Here is a 13,046-nt window from a genome sequence, read left to right on the forward strand (position 1 = left end):
GAATTCACACGGAGTCTTCTCAGTCATGGCTTCAGGAACGGGAGTTGAGCTTCCTCTTGATTTGGTTGATTCTGATTGATGGAAATTTGGTGAATCACAACCAAGTCTGTAATACCTTGTATAAGATATGAACAAAGACAAAAAGGGTAAGCCTGCTAAAGCAGAGGTTATGATTTTATCAATAAGTATTTATTTGTCTAATTCTCTTAGCCATATGCCCCTCCCCAGCAACGGCGCCAGAAATGCTTATTGGCATTTCTTAGCATCACTTGTTACTAGTTGTCATCCCTAGCATAATGCCAGAAATACGTGGTTGGTAATTATTAAAGACACTTATAAACTTTAGTGAAAATTATATATATTACAGTATCAGCAAGCGCACAGATAATATACCATTGTAGCATTTCACCCGAGAGTATACTAGGTATTGTTATTTATATTTTTACCATAGGGAGGAACTATGGAGTTGTGTTGGCATAGAGATATTGACAAATACATATACTTATGATAAAAATCACTCTCATGCTATGGCAGGGGTAAGTCAAGGGATAAATAAATGATAAGTGTAAGATAATAATGGTATACCGGAGACAAAAATAGAGACTCATAAAATGTAGTAAGGCTAAACAGGAGATTCGTTAAGAGCAAAAGATTCCTAAGTCATTCCTTATCTACTAAGTCTTTTGTACACCCTAATATATACACTCATCTATAGTATAACTAACTTTGGATCTATGCATAAGGAACATTACTAAGGAAGATCAAGAACAGAGCTTGTCTCCCATCGCAACTAGGTTCTACGTGCTCTACAAACAGGGGGTGGACTACAAAGGACTCAATGGGAGTGTCACATCTATGATCTACCACATGACTCATTGTATAGAATGCACCCGCAGGCAAACAATATCTAAGCACCATGCTTACATAGTGTCGACCACTTAACTCACTAGAGTTTTGAGCTAAGCGCTTTGCGAACATATGCATAAACTCATAATCATTCATAACTGTATCAAGCATACAACTAGAGCAAACTTGGAATATAATAAATAGCAACGTAATATTGAAGTAGCACAAAGTCATAAATAGAGATACAATGGCTATACCAGTCTCTAGATGGCATATCTGGAATCCTGGGCAATAGCCCAAACTCTTCTTGAACCTTGCTAGCTAACCTATACTAGAAACTTGAAGAACTAGAGCTCTAATCTCTAGAAACACTAGTTGTTAGTCTAGCCCTGACTTATGGCTTCCTTCTCTGGAGGGGGGGGGTGGGGCTGGTATATATAGCCCAGAGCCTTCAATGTGAACCCTTGGATCAAACTGACTTAAGCAACGGCTTAGATGCATCCTAAGAGGCGGTAGGAAACCAACATTGCGACGAGCCTGATAGGTGGGCCCCTGGGGGGCCGAGTGGCCCCACTTGTCATCCTCTCGGTCTCCGCTTTGGTGACGTGGCTTCTGGAGTCCTCTGGAACCTTCTAGAGTTGGTTTCGCGGTGGAATTCTGAATTTTCCTTTGACGAATAGGTCCCCCTTGACAATTTTCTGAATAAACCCTACTGAAAACACACATTCACCAAAACTCATGGAAATTGTCAGTTTGAATCCCTAAGTCTATGTTGGTGATCATTTTCATGCATTATTTCGGGTTATATTGATGTTTATAATGGTCGGTAACTACCGACAACAATAGTGCATGTGAACTAGACTATAGTTTTCATGTTATAATCATGATATATGAGCAAGCATATAGTTTGGATATCTTGATCTTAACATGTTCAACTTCATGTTTCAACATTCATATGACTTGTATGAGTAGAATTAGAGCTACATTGGTGTGGCGGTTCATTGTTCCTTTGAGTTTGCCTATATCCTTTACCTGTTGATTCGTAGGGTCGAGAACCCGGGGGGTATATGTAGTTTCTTTGTACATGGGTATGGTGCTCGGGTACATGGGAACCTATGTCTATGATGGTATCCTACGATTGAGGGGTAGGTGGCAGGTGGTGACAGCCCTGTCCGTCCCTTGTAATCCCCCACGTTTGGGTATTGTGTAGGAGTCTTAAAGTCTCTTGCGCTTGCTGACAGACCAGTGCTCGGAGATCTCCCCGTCCATCTTAATCGTAGTTCTAACTCTAGTCATATTGTTTGTATGATCATTAACTGTTCTTTGCACGGCTATATTAGAACATGCCGGCTCCATATAGGAATATTCTTTTATTCTTTGTTTTCCTTTTATCCTTGAGGTTGAACCAGATGTGTGTCCACTGTCCTTAAAATACCATTTTTACCCCTGTCATGAACTATGGTCCACTATGCAAGTATGTCATCATGTTTATGTCTATGCTAGAATTTATATACCATGCCCCCCTTTGGGAAAATATAAATAACGATACCCTGAATACTTCCAGGTGAAATGCTACAACGATAGCTCCATACGCTTGCGGATATTGTCGGTAATCTTTAAGGGCTATCGTAGTTGGTGTTTCTTGGCGGCGTTGCTAAGATTAACTCAATCTTAGTAATGGTGTTAAGAAATACCAACAGACATTTCTGGCGCCAAAACCGGTGATGGACTTCAAACCTCCTCACTTGGTGATTGCGTTAAGAAATGCCAACAAGAACTCCATGTGACTACAAAAAGCAGTATAGAATTAGGAAACCAAGCAGTACAAAAAGAAAGATGATGTGCAAATGGTCCATGACAGCTATGAGGTGCAGTCGGCTACCAGATTAGGAGGGATGAAGAGATAAGATGGGCTCTATGAATCAACAATATGGGACTTTGGTTTGGCAATATGGGTACAATGATACATAATTCTCAAAAATAATGTAGTGGTAATATATACAATATAAGAGTATCAAAGTATCAGATATCAGATCAGGGTCCAGATGGGTTAGTGAAGTATAGAATATGCAAATTAAGATTAAAAGCTAAGTGATGGCAGAATTCCAAAGCTTTGATGTCTGATAAAAACAAGTCCTAATCGGTAGCCTTTATTTTCCTATTTGCTATCAATCAACATCGGTAGTTGTTTCATCCTAGAAACCCAGCCTTTGTGTGTTCCTCTCCCCATGTATCACTTACATCACCGTTGTCGACCATCAAGTGCGCTCGATGGTCCTTGTCGTAGTACTTCTCAAGAAGGGGGAAGTGCGGCAGCGCCATGTTGTAATTGTCAAAATGATGGGACAATGTTAGAATATGGAAAAAGTAAATAAAACATGGTATATGCTACAAAAACAATGAACAAATGGGTTTTCTGACAATGTTAGAATATACAAAATATAAAATAAAGACAATGTTAGAATCTACAAAATATGAATGAAACATGTTATATGCTAAAAAACAAGAAACCAATGCATGAATTATATAAGCAAGGCCTATTATAACCTATGTACCTTTATACACTTCAAACCACTACTACTTCTGTTCTATTATGCTTATTTCCTTGCCTTCTTACGCTTGTCATGAGTGGCAGCGGTGTTACCGGTTTTGTGGCATTTGGAGCAACGGACATGACCCGGTGCCTCATCAAAGTCCCCAAAACCATACATATCTTCACCATACCCATTGGATGCGTCCATGACTCCATGGAGCTACTTTTTCTTCCTTCTACCCTTTTTTGTTTTCAGAAGGTCCGAGTCAGGAACATAATCCAACCCATAGTACTCGGGCCATTGTGTCGAATGTAGGTAAGGCTCAAAGCTCGACTCCCACACTTTGAGTGTGTTCGACATGAGGTAAAAAGGAGACATGAACTTCTCACTTTCATGGTTTAGACCCATGCATCTACAAGCTGTAATGACATGCGAGCAAGGCACATGGAGGAGTTGTGGAATGTTACAAGAGCATTCTACTTTTTCAAGGTCCACCCTATAATTCCTACCACCGTACTTCTCGCCAGCCGGGTTCGTCCCTCCGGCTGACCTGATATTGTACACTAACCTCGATGGCCCAAAGGCCTCCCCCACTTGGTTGGAAGCTATCATCTCTGAGACATCCAAGTGTTTTCTACCAGCGCTACCCCATTTGTGTTTGGACGCTTTTGCTATGTGTTTGGACGCTTTCGCTATGTTCCATCGATTGACAAAGTATTCATTGCACTTCCTGAATGAGTACTCCACAATACCTAACACAAGGACTGCATGGATACCCTTGAACACCTTGTTGAACGATTCTGAAGAATAGGTAATCACTACGCCATACCGAAGACCTCCGGCATCAAATGCAAGAGCCCACTTGTCCCTTTGAGGCATCTGATCCTCAAGCCAACTCTTTGCCCTAGCATTGAGGACCTTCTGTAAATCGGCAAGCATCTCTTCAAACTTTTCCTTGGTTTGACACCCACATAGTGACTTCAACTTCTGCACTACCTCCTTTTTCTTCTGCCTCCTCCATATGTTGGCAGCAAAGTACCTCATGTACCACCGATGCTCAAGAGGAGGGCATCCATCTACATGCTCTTTCGCAACTGTCATCAGACCATGATGCTGATCTGAGATCATGCATATGTTCCAACATGAACGGAGCACATTCTTTCTCACAAGCTTCAAGAACCAACTCCAGCTGTCGTCATTCTCGCCCTCAGCCAGAGCGAATGCTAAAGCGACAAGTTGATTGTCTGGATCGACTCCAACGGCAATCATCAATAAACCCTTGTACTTGCCGGTCAGGAATGTACCATCAACAAGTACTAAGGGACGACAATGCTTGAAGGCCCCCGCAGACTGCACAAAACACTAAAAAACTCTCTACAGAACATGCTTCGAAACGCCATCCACATCTGTGACAATGTGACCCATATAAGGATACCACCTAAGGCCTAGATTGTAGTGTTTCATGGCACTTAGAATCATAGTAACTTGGTTGTACACCTCTTTCCAATCACCCCATAGCAAGTCTATAGCATGCTGCTTTGCCCGCCATGCCTTTGAGTAGTTCACTCTATAACCAGTGAACCCAAATATGGTCTCAATCATGCTTGAAATAGATGTGTCACTATTAGCCCTAACCATGCCAACAAGACGATGACCAAGGTAACGGGCTGTGTTTGGGGCACGCACACCCTTCGGCTTCGAAGATCGACACATGTGAGGTTGCTTCACATTGCAAATCTTCCACTTTTCATTTCTCTGCCTCCGAGCCCATAGACCCCATCGACATCCATTCTTGCAATGGACCGTGTACCTCTTGTTCTTGTCCGAGTGGCTCACATAATACAGCCTATGAAACCAAATGGCATAATCCATGAGGAAATACTTCAGATGCTCCAATGTATCAAATACCATTCCCTTCTTGATCGCCACCTCCCCACTATCTGGTACCTCATCAGCCAACAATGACAAACCGGTGTCACATATTGCTTGGTCAACCATACTAATGTCCATGAAATTCGGTACCGAGGGTACCACCACATGGACAGCCTTCAATTGCCTCAATTCGACATCATTGTACTCCATTCTCAATGACCCGTCAGCTAGGACTCCTATTGCGTCTGGAAACCCTCCCTCACAACAATCACTTTCATCGTCGCTACTAGGCTTAGACCTATACTCGTCCTCCAACACATCATCCGAAGCACTTGGCCCCAAAGTAAAGTCATCTTCGTCTGCGGAGGCAACATAAAGCCATCCTCCGATCCTTGGGATATGTCATCCATATCATGTGTTCCATCTCCATTGCCATCGTCCTCATCAAACATTTCTTCATCAAAATCATCATTCAAGGAACCGAGCTCACATACCCTATCAACTTCTCTAACGACAACAGCCTGCAACTCTTCATCTTAAGTAAGGTTCTCTATGGGCTCCACATCCACATTATCATCCATAGCTAGTACAATTTGGCTAGACCCCTTCTCCACAACAACTTCTAAGCACCTAACACTACTACTCTTGACAACCTCTATGTAGTTCTTCCATTCATCCTCACATGACAAACACATCAACACATAATGTGCCCGTTCCTTCCCACAGTCAAATCTGCCTCTCAGACTTAGTGGCCACCCAAATTTAGCTCGGCACTTGCTAACCAAAGCATCAAAGGTAGGAGGTCCAATAAAGAACTTAACATGTACGTGCATACTTTTGAACTTCCCGTTTCCTTTCACTTTGCCACCATGAAACATTTGCACTAACCGATCCATCTACAAAATACGCACCAACACATTAACAACGCATTTCAAAAATAAATCATATCCATTCACTAATATAGTACCTAGGTCCATGTCAACAAAGGCAACACACTAACCTATCCAAATCCCCCATGCATCAACTACCTAGGTCCATGCAACACGTAGTTTACGTTGAATCCACGGGCAATGCTTATCGTAAACCTAATCAACGCAGCAAATTTGAACAATCAACGCTACAAACATTCACAGTCTCCTAAATTTCCTAACCATAGCAACCAAGAAATGAGGTAACAAATCAACAAATAGAGGACACAGAGTTTAACCTAGCAGTCTACTTCACTCCACAGGGCTGGGATGTCCAATGGCCAGTGATGGACAGCCGGCCGGCGGCACCGCCGAGGCCAGGCACTAAGGCCACGGCAAGCCACCTAGGCCGCACCCAATTCCTCCATGGGCGCTGCAGGAACGGAGGGAGATGGACAGGGAGACGGAGAGAGAAGCTCTCCAGACTAGAAGGGGTCAGGTGGCGCGGTGGTGGCTGCTTGGCACGGTCACGGGGCGGTGGTGGTGGGCGGGTTCCTGACCTGGAGGTGAGAGCAAGAGAAAGAGAAGAAATGGGCCAGGCTGGCCAAAACCTAACTCGCCTTGTCGTGCCAGCTAGCCTGGCGCGACAGCGCTGACGTGCCAGACTCGATGGCATAATAGGGCAGGCCCCACAGATCGCCACGCCAACTTAGGTCAATGATGGACGCCACCGTGGCTCGGCTTGCCGCGCCAGTGCATTTGGCGTGGCAGAGTGGTACTGTCGCGCCACGCACGGTGGTGCGACCAAAAGGGTCGGATTTGCAAATTATTTTTTTCAGATTAGTATTAAAATATTATTTAAAATAGGATTACAAATAAAAAAAATTCCTCCCCGCTCCCATGGCATTGGGTCGCCTCGGTCGTCCTCACCTCCGCTTCCCTCCCCATCATTTTGGACACAGAAACTCCTAAGGCCTACCTCCTGGTGAACCTCACTGCCTCCTCCAGCTCCACCACTCCTGACTTCCAAACCCCTTCTGCGCTCGCACCGCTTGCCAATACACCTCCCCAGGCTCCTACTCTACTAGCCTCTCCACCGTGCCAAACCCTCCTCCGTTCTACCACCATTGAACCTTCCCTCACTCGTGGAGATCCACTGCTCTGCTCTCCATCTCCCCCAACCTCGGTCCCTGTTGACCTTTACAAGGTCATAGATGGGTCCCAGTCCTCCCTCCTACTGCCACTATCGTGCTTGCGCCTGCGCGATAGGATCGCGGGACAAACAAGCCAGACCTAGAGGCCCCCTATGTCCGCGACGAGTATGCCTCGGATTCTACTGAGGATGCGCGCGGGCACATGTTGCTCAAGTTCGACTCTAGGGTGGAGTGGGATGCTGTGGTTGACATGGCCCCCATCATCCATTAGTGGGCGAGCGCTCTGAGGAGACCTCCAACCGCTATGTCACTCGCCAGGATTGGCTGGTCGCCGTCGTACGTGGCAACTGGCTTCCCCAACGAACACTAGACTCCCACCGGCATCCTAGCAGCCTTGTGCAAGCTAAGCACGGTAGTCGAGATCGACCCTGACTGCCTCGCGGATGACAACTCATTTTTTCAGGTCGTCGTCGTCGCCCACACTAGGCCTGATGGGATGGATCCCTAACGATCTCTATGTCGGCAATCCTGGGGGCCTCGGCATTGAGCCGATCCGCATCTGCCCACAAGCGAAAAGCTGGATGGGCTAAGTCGACTTCGGCCCTTCTTCCCCATGGCCCAGCTGGTGTTCACAGGCTTCCACCTTTCCGTCCCAAATCACGCCACGCTAGCTATGGGCCTGTGCTTGATGGGCCAAGCTTGGGGGTGCCCATGAGCCATGATTCTCTATATGGGCCAACCCACTACGCCGGCGACGGCTAGCTCCTCAGCGCAGTGAACAGCGTTTCTGTGGGTCACTGAACAACAATCTAAAAAAAGCTCAGCTCCATCAGCTGATTGCCGGTTGAGGTCCCGTGATGGTTTGAATCTGCCTGCTGCCACCCACCAGGCCGACTCGGACTTTTCTACTACTATGTTATTGCAATCTCAGTTTTTCTTTTGTTCAGTTTGGGTTGTCTCCTCATGCTAGTTACACGACAGCCTCGTGTACGTGTGTTGGAGACTTGGAATCCGGCCGAGTCTATGGCTTTTGTCCATGTTGCGTTTTGTGGGAGACTTGGAATCCAGCCTAGTTTATGGCTTTTGCCCATGTTGCGTTTTGTGGCCGCAATCCCCGTTGTGTGCTTTGTGTGCTGCCCCCCACTAGCTTGCCGCGGAATGGCTGGGCACACGATTTTGTATTTCACCGAAATAATATGACAAATGAAATTTCAGAAAAGTTAAAGCTGCTATATCGGAGATCAATGTTCTCTAGAAAAGTTAAAGCTGCTATATCGGCGGTTGCATAAAGCGATTTGTAGAGTCGGTTTTTTTACTTGATTTGTATAGTCGGTTGATAACATATCTCACCTATACAAAATGGATTTCCAGACCCAATTGATAATATGGTCCTCCTCTAAAAATAAAATAAAAACAAAAAAGCACAATGCATGTACGGCCACAGTGGCCGCACACGCTGGCTCCCTGAGGCAGCCATCCCCATGCTATTTGCATTGTATGACACTCTCAAGTCTCTCAATATATGTGGTATTTGCGAATCCTCACCAAGGCAATAAAGATGTTATGCCTTTTCTCTTCCTACTACTAAGGCTTATGTAGAGTTCATAGGTAGGGAGAAAGCTAGAGCATACTTGCAATGTATATATTGTAAAGTCAAACAACAACGGATGCAAAGAGAGTTGAGTTATACAATCAAATCAAGATGTGCATGTGTGTAGATATATGGTGGATATAAATGGTGGCTAACCTAATTCTACTTTGCTCCTTGAAAACATATCTCTCTTTTGAAACTTGAAAACATTTGCTAGAGAGTAGGGGCTATCTTATTTATCTTTTTTTAGGCGGGCATCTAAGTACCTATTGTTTTAGATATCTCGGACACTTGTCCATTTTGTTCTCAATTTCTTTTTTTCCTTTCTTTATTTTTACTTTTGAATAACTTTTGCATAGCCCCATGTCTCTTTTCTGCAATAAAACTTTGAGAGAGATATCAATAAGAACCTAGAGCATTTATTTGGTGGATGGAAAACCTAACAAGCATGTTTTTGGGTTCACTCCTAGTATAGGAGTAGAACATTTTTTGTTGGATCTAGATGGAAGGCATGTTTTTGCGCCTACCCCCAGTGTAGGAGTAGTTGATATGTGGGTGGTGTGTACGTGATCTTGATTTTAATAGCATGACAAATCTATCATAAGGGTCAACAAAGCTTGCCAAAACTTAATGCAAAAGCAAGCAGCATATATGTGCAAGTTTTCCTAGCCTAAATAACATGTATGGCTTTGGTGAGAATTCAAGCTTTGTTATACAGGAACTCATCATATAACATTTTTATGTTTTTTCAAAAGATAAATCTCTGGAACTTTAGTGTCACTTGGAACAGGATAAACAACAGCTCAGACCATCTCATATCATATCCGTCAATTACCTAGACTTAGATCAAGCATATGCTACCCACGAGTTTCAAGTTTAGAGTAAATCCTTATATCAAAACAATCTTATCCAAAACTCGAGAGAATTCAAGGCTAAAAACTAGGTACTTGAAAGGAATTACAACAGAGCAACTTTTTATCATTTCCATCTTAAGAGATTATTCAGAGTTCTCTTTATTTTATTCAACTCTTAAAAATAAATTAAAGCAAACTAGACACACTTTTTTTATTTTATTTTTAATTTTACTAGATCACACATTATTACTATAGATGACTAATGTAAAGATAAATTTTTATTTTATTTTTCATTCATCATTTTTTATCTATCGAAAAGAAACTAAAATTAAAACAAAAGGGGAAAGAATACTTACCTTGATACACGGAGGTGCTTCTCCCCCAAGCTACCTCTTTCGGTGAGGGTTCGGTATTGTAAGTTCTTCAAACCGGACTTCTCCTTGTGAAGTTCATTGATCAAGTACCTTGATTTGCTCTGAAGATGAGAATTATTGAGGTGGTGCCTCTAATGGTGATGTCACATTCTTCCGCCAAACCCCTCTTGATTTTAATTTTTTATTTTGGTTTGACAGGTTTAGGACTTTCACTTGTAGAAATTAGGGAGTCGACTATCTTTCCCTTACACTTTGCTTGAAGTGTGTCCTGCTCATAAGACAAGGTAGAGATCAAGTGCATGGGCTCTGTTGGTGGGAATTCACCAACATAACCAAAACTTTACTTATTCCTCTCTATCCTTAGGTACATTGAACAAGATGAAGTTGATGTTATGTGCTTTGTTCAATTATAACATGGGTGATAAGATCAGAAGATTGGGTATGAATGTAGCATTTAAATACATTTGGCTAAAAGGGTTGAATTTCTTAACCAATGGAAGGATTGTCTATTTCTACATAAATCTTTACATGATTATGACTATCATCTTCCAGAGATAAGATGTGCAAAGTTTTAGCTTATTTGGTTGAGACTATGAGATCAAGAAAGTGGTGCTACGAACAAACTTGAAGAACTAAATATGTTGAGTTAATTGGGTTAGATCAAGGAAGTGTAATTCAATCATGTTTGTTTCTTATTTATATGCATACCAGAATCAAGGAAAAACTTTTTAAGTAATCACCATTTACCTTTGAATGTTACCTTTGTCATTGGAGATGACACCATGTGATGAAGGATAGATGACTTGTGGTGGTCTTTCCCTTTTGCTTGATGTTTTCTCTTGTTCTACTAGCCTCACAGTTTAAACTATTCATGAGCTTCTTGTTTCATAGATCGCACCTTTTATTTCTCATCCTTTTGTTATGCCATCTTTTTGCTTCTTTGATCTTGCCACTTCGTTGGTCCTTCCGCCTCACCCTTTGTTTTATGCGCTCGTCTTCTTCCTCTTTGTTCCATAGCTATAGTGGTGGCTGGGTTTGTGGATTCATGCCAAACCATGAATAGGCATAGCTTATATTCAATTATCCCTACAAAATTTTAGTGGAGACATACCCGAGGGAATACAACAAATTTGAAGCATGGGTCATTGTCCATAAGTTTGGGGAATTACATCTATGCTAATGACAAGATGATTTTAGGATTACTTTAGCGTAGATTTTGTTTATCATGTTTTATACAAGCATGGCTCAAGGCAAAAGTAACTTGTAGCGAAAGACAAAGTGAGTGACATTTGATACTTATAGTTCTTCCATCCATCATGAATGAGCTGTGTCTTCTTTGCGCAATGTTATTGGAGTTCATCATGTGCCTAGCTTCATCTCTGATTTGAATTCATCTCGTGACTTAGCAATATTGAATTAAAAGTTTCCTTCATGGGGTTAGTCCACCAAAACGACCAATATCTACTATAGCATATTCTTGGTTCAAAAAATCAACCTAGACACCACGTCTAATTTAATTTAGAAAGGCACTATAACCTTGGAAGTAAGATCAGCACTCCTAAACTAAGCACCATGCTTAATTTAAAAGATGTATGAACATACTCCAAACCTTAAGCATACTGTAGTAAACAAAGGTAGCATGAAAGCATTATAGAGATTTATTCAATCAGAGATAAAAGAGCATGATTGTTATTGAGCATGATTTTAAAGGTAGAGACAACCAAGATGAATTAACAATATGGCATAGGATTTTTCAGAGAAGGCCATCCCCCAGTCTTGTATTTTTGCAAAGCAATGTCAAGTTTGGATGGATGTGATTCAATGTTGCATGATGATTGGTTGGACATACCTGGTGTTGTCATCCTTCGTTCTTTTTGCTTCAAACCTGGAATGGTTAGTGACAAAAATACCCGAGGGAATATTTTCACAATTATGTTTGTATGATTATTTCACAAGGGTATCATAGCAGAAGGTGAAAGCTCATATTATCTCTCGAAAGTGCTTGTTTTAGGATAGAAGCTTGTCCTTGGTAAACCTTCGAATCGTGTTTCAAATTGGTGAAGTGGTTTCCCGTCCAACACCAACCTTTATGTGCCTATCTCAAAATTTATGCCAACGAGATATGCAATATTTATGATAAACATATGCATCTACAACCACCCTTTCAAAGTCTTTATGAACAGAAAGTATGTGGGGTTGAAGATCTCGTGTGTGGCAATGTTGGAAAGACCTATTGATTCAGGAGATTTCTCATATGAGCTTGGATTTGATGAGGTGTTCATGAAATAACTTCTATGAAATAACGTTCATGAATGTCTATAGGCGAAAACATTGTCTCCATCATTCTATTATTGTCCAAGATTTCCTATGGATTGGTGGCTCTCGGGTTGATCTCATCTAAGGCCTCCTCCAAACTTGGATGAGTCTTGTTTATTAAAGAGATTGATTTAAGCTCACCGTTTGGATCTAAGCCAAGTTTGGATTTTACCCATATGGCTTCGTCCTTATCCATCCATTCTTTGGCAACGGCATATAAGTTCTTAATACATTCCAGCCATTGTCGTTGCTCTTCTTGGTCATCCTTGTAGCCTTTATAACTTCTATACTTTGGGTGTCTTGGTGGATTTCTAGGGTCATCATGAGACTTAGGAGAAAGAGCATAAAAGGCATCATCGGTGTCAAGGATGGGTTGAGAAATGGATTTAGATAAGACATCTAATGTGGTCATAGAAGGTGAGAAGATATGATTGGCTAAATGACTCAGCTCTCCTTCTATAGCACCACTTGACATGCCACCCTTGAAATCTTCCCAATGTTCTGTATGGGAATAAGGACGCTTCCTAAGAGATCTCTTCTTAAAAGGATTTGAATTATATTCACTCGAAGGTCTCTTGTGAAACCGAAAGTTTAAGC

The sequence above is a fragment of the Miscanthus floridulus genome, chromosome 9, assembly GCF_019320115.1.
Source record: "Miscanthus floridulus cultivar M001 chromosome 9, ASM1932011v1, whole genome shotgun sequence".
Taxonomy (NCBI): domain Eukaryota; kingdom Viridiplantae; phylum Streptophyta; class Magnoliopsida; order Poales; family Poaceae; genus Miscanthus; species Miscanthus floridulus.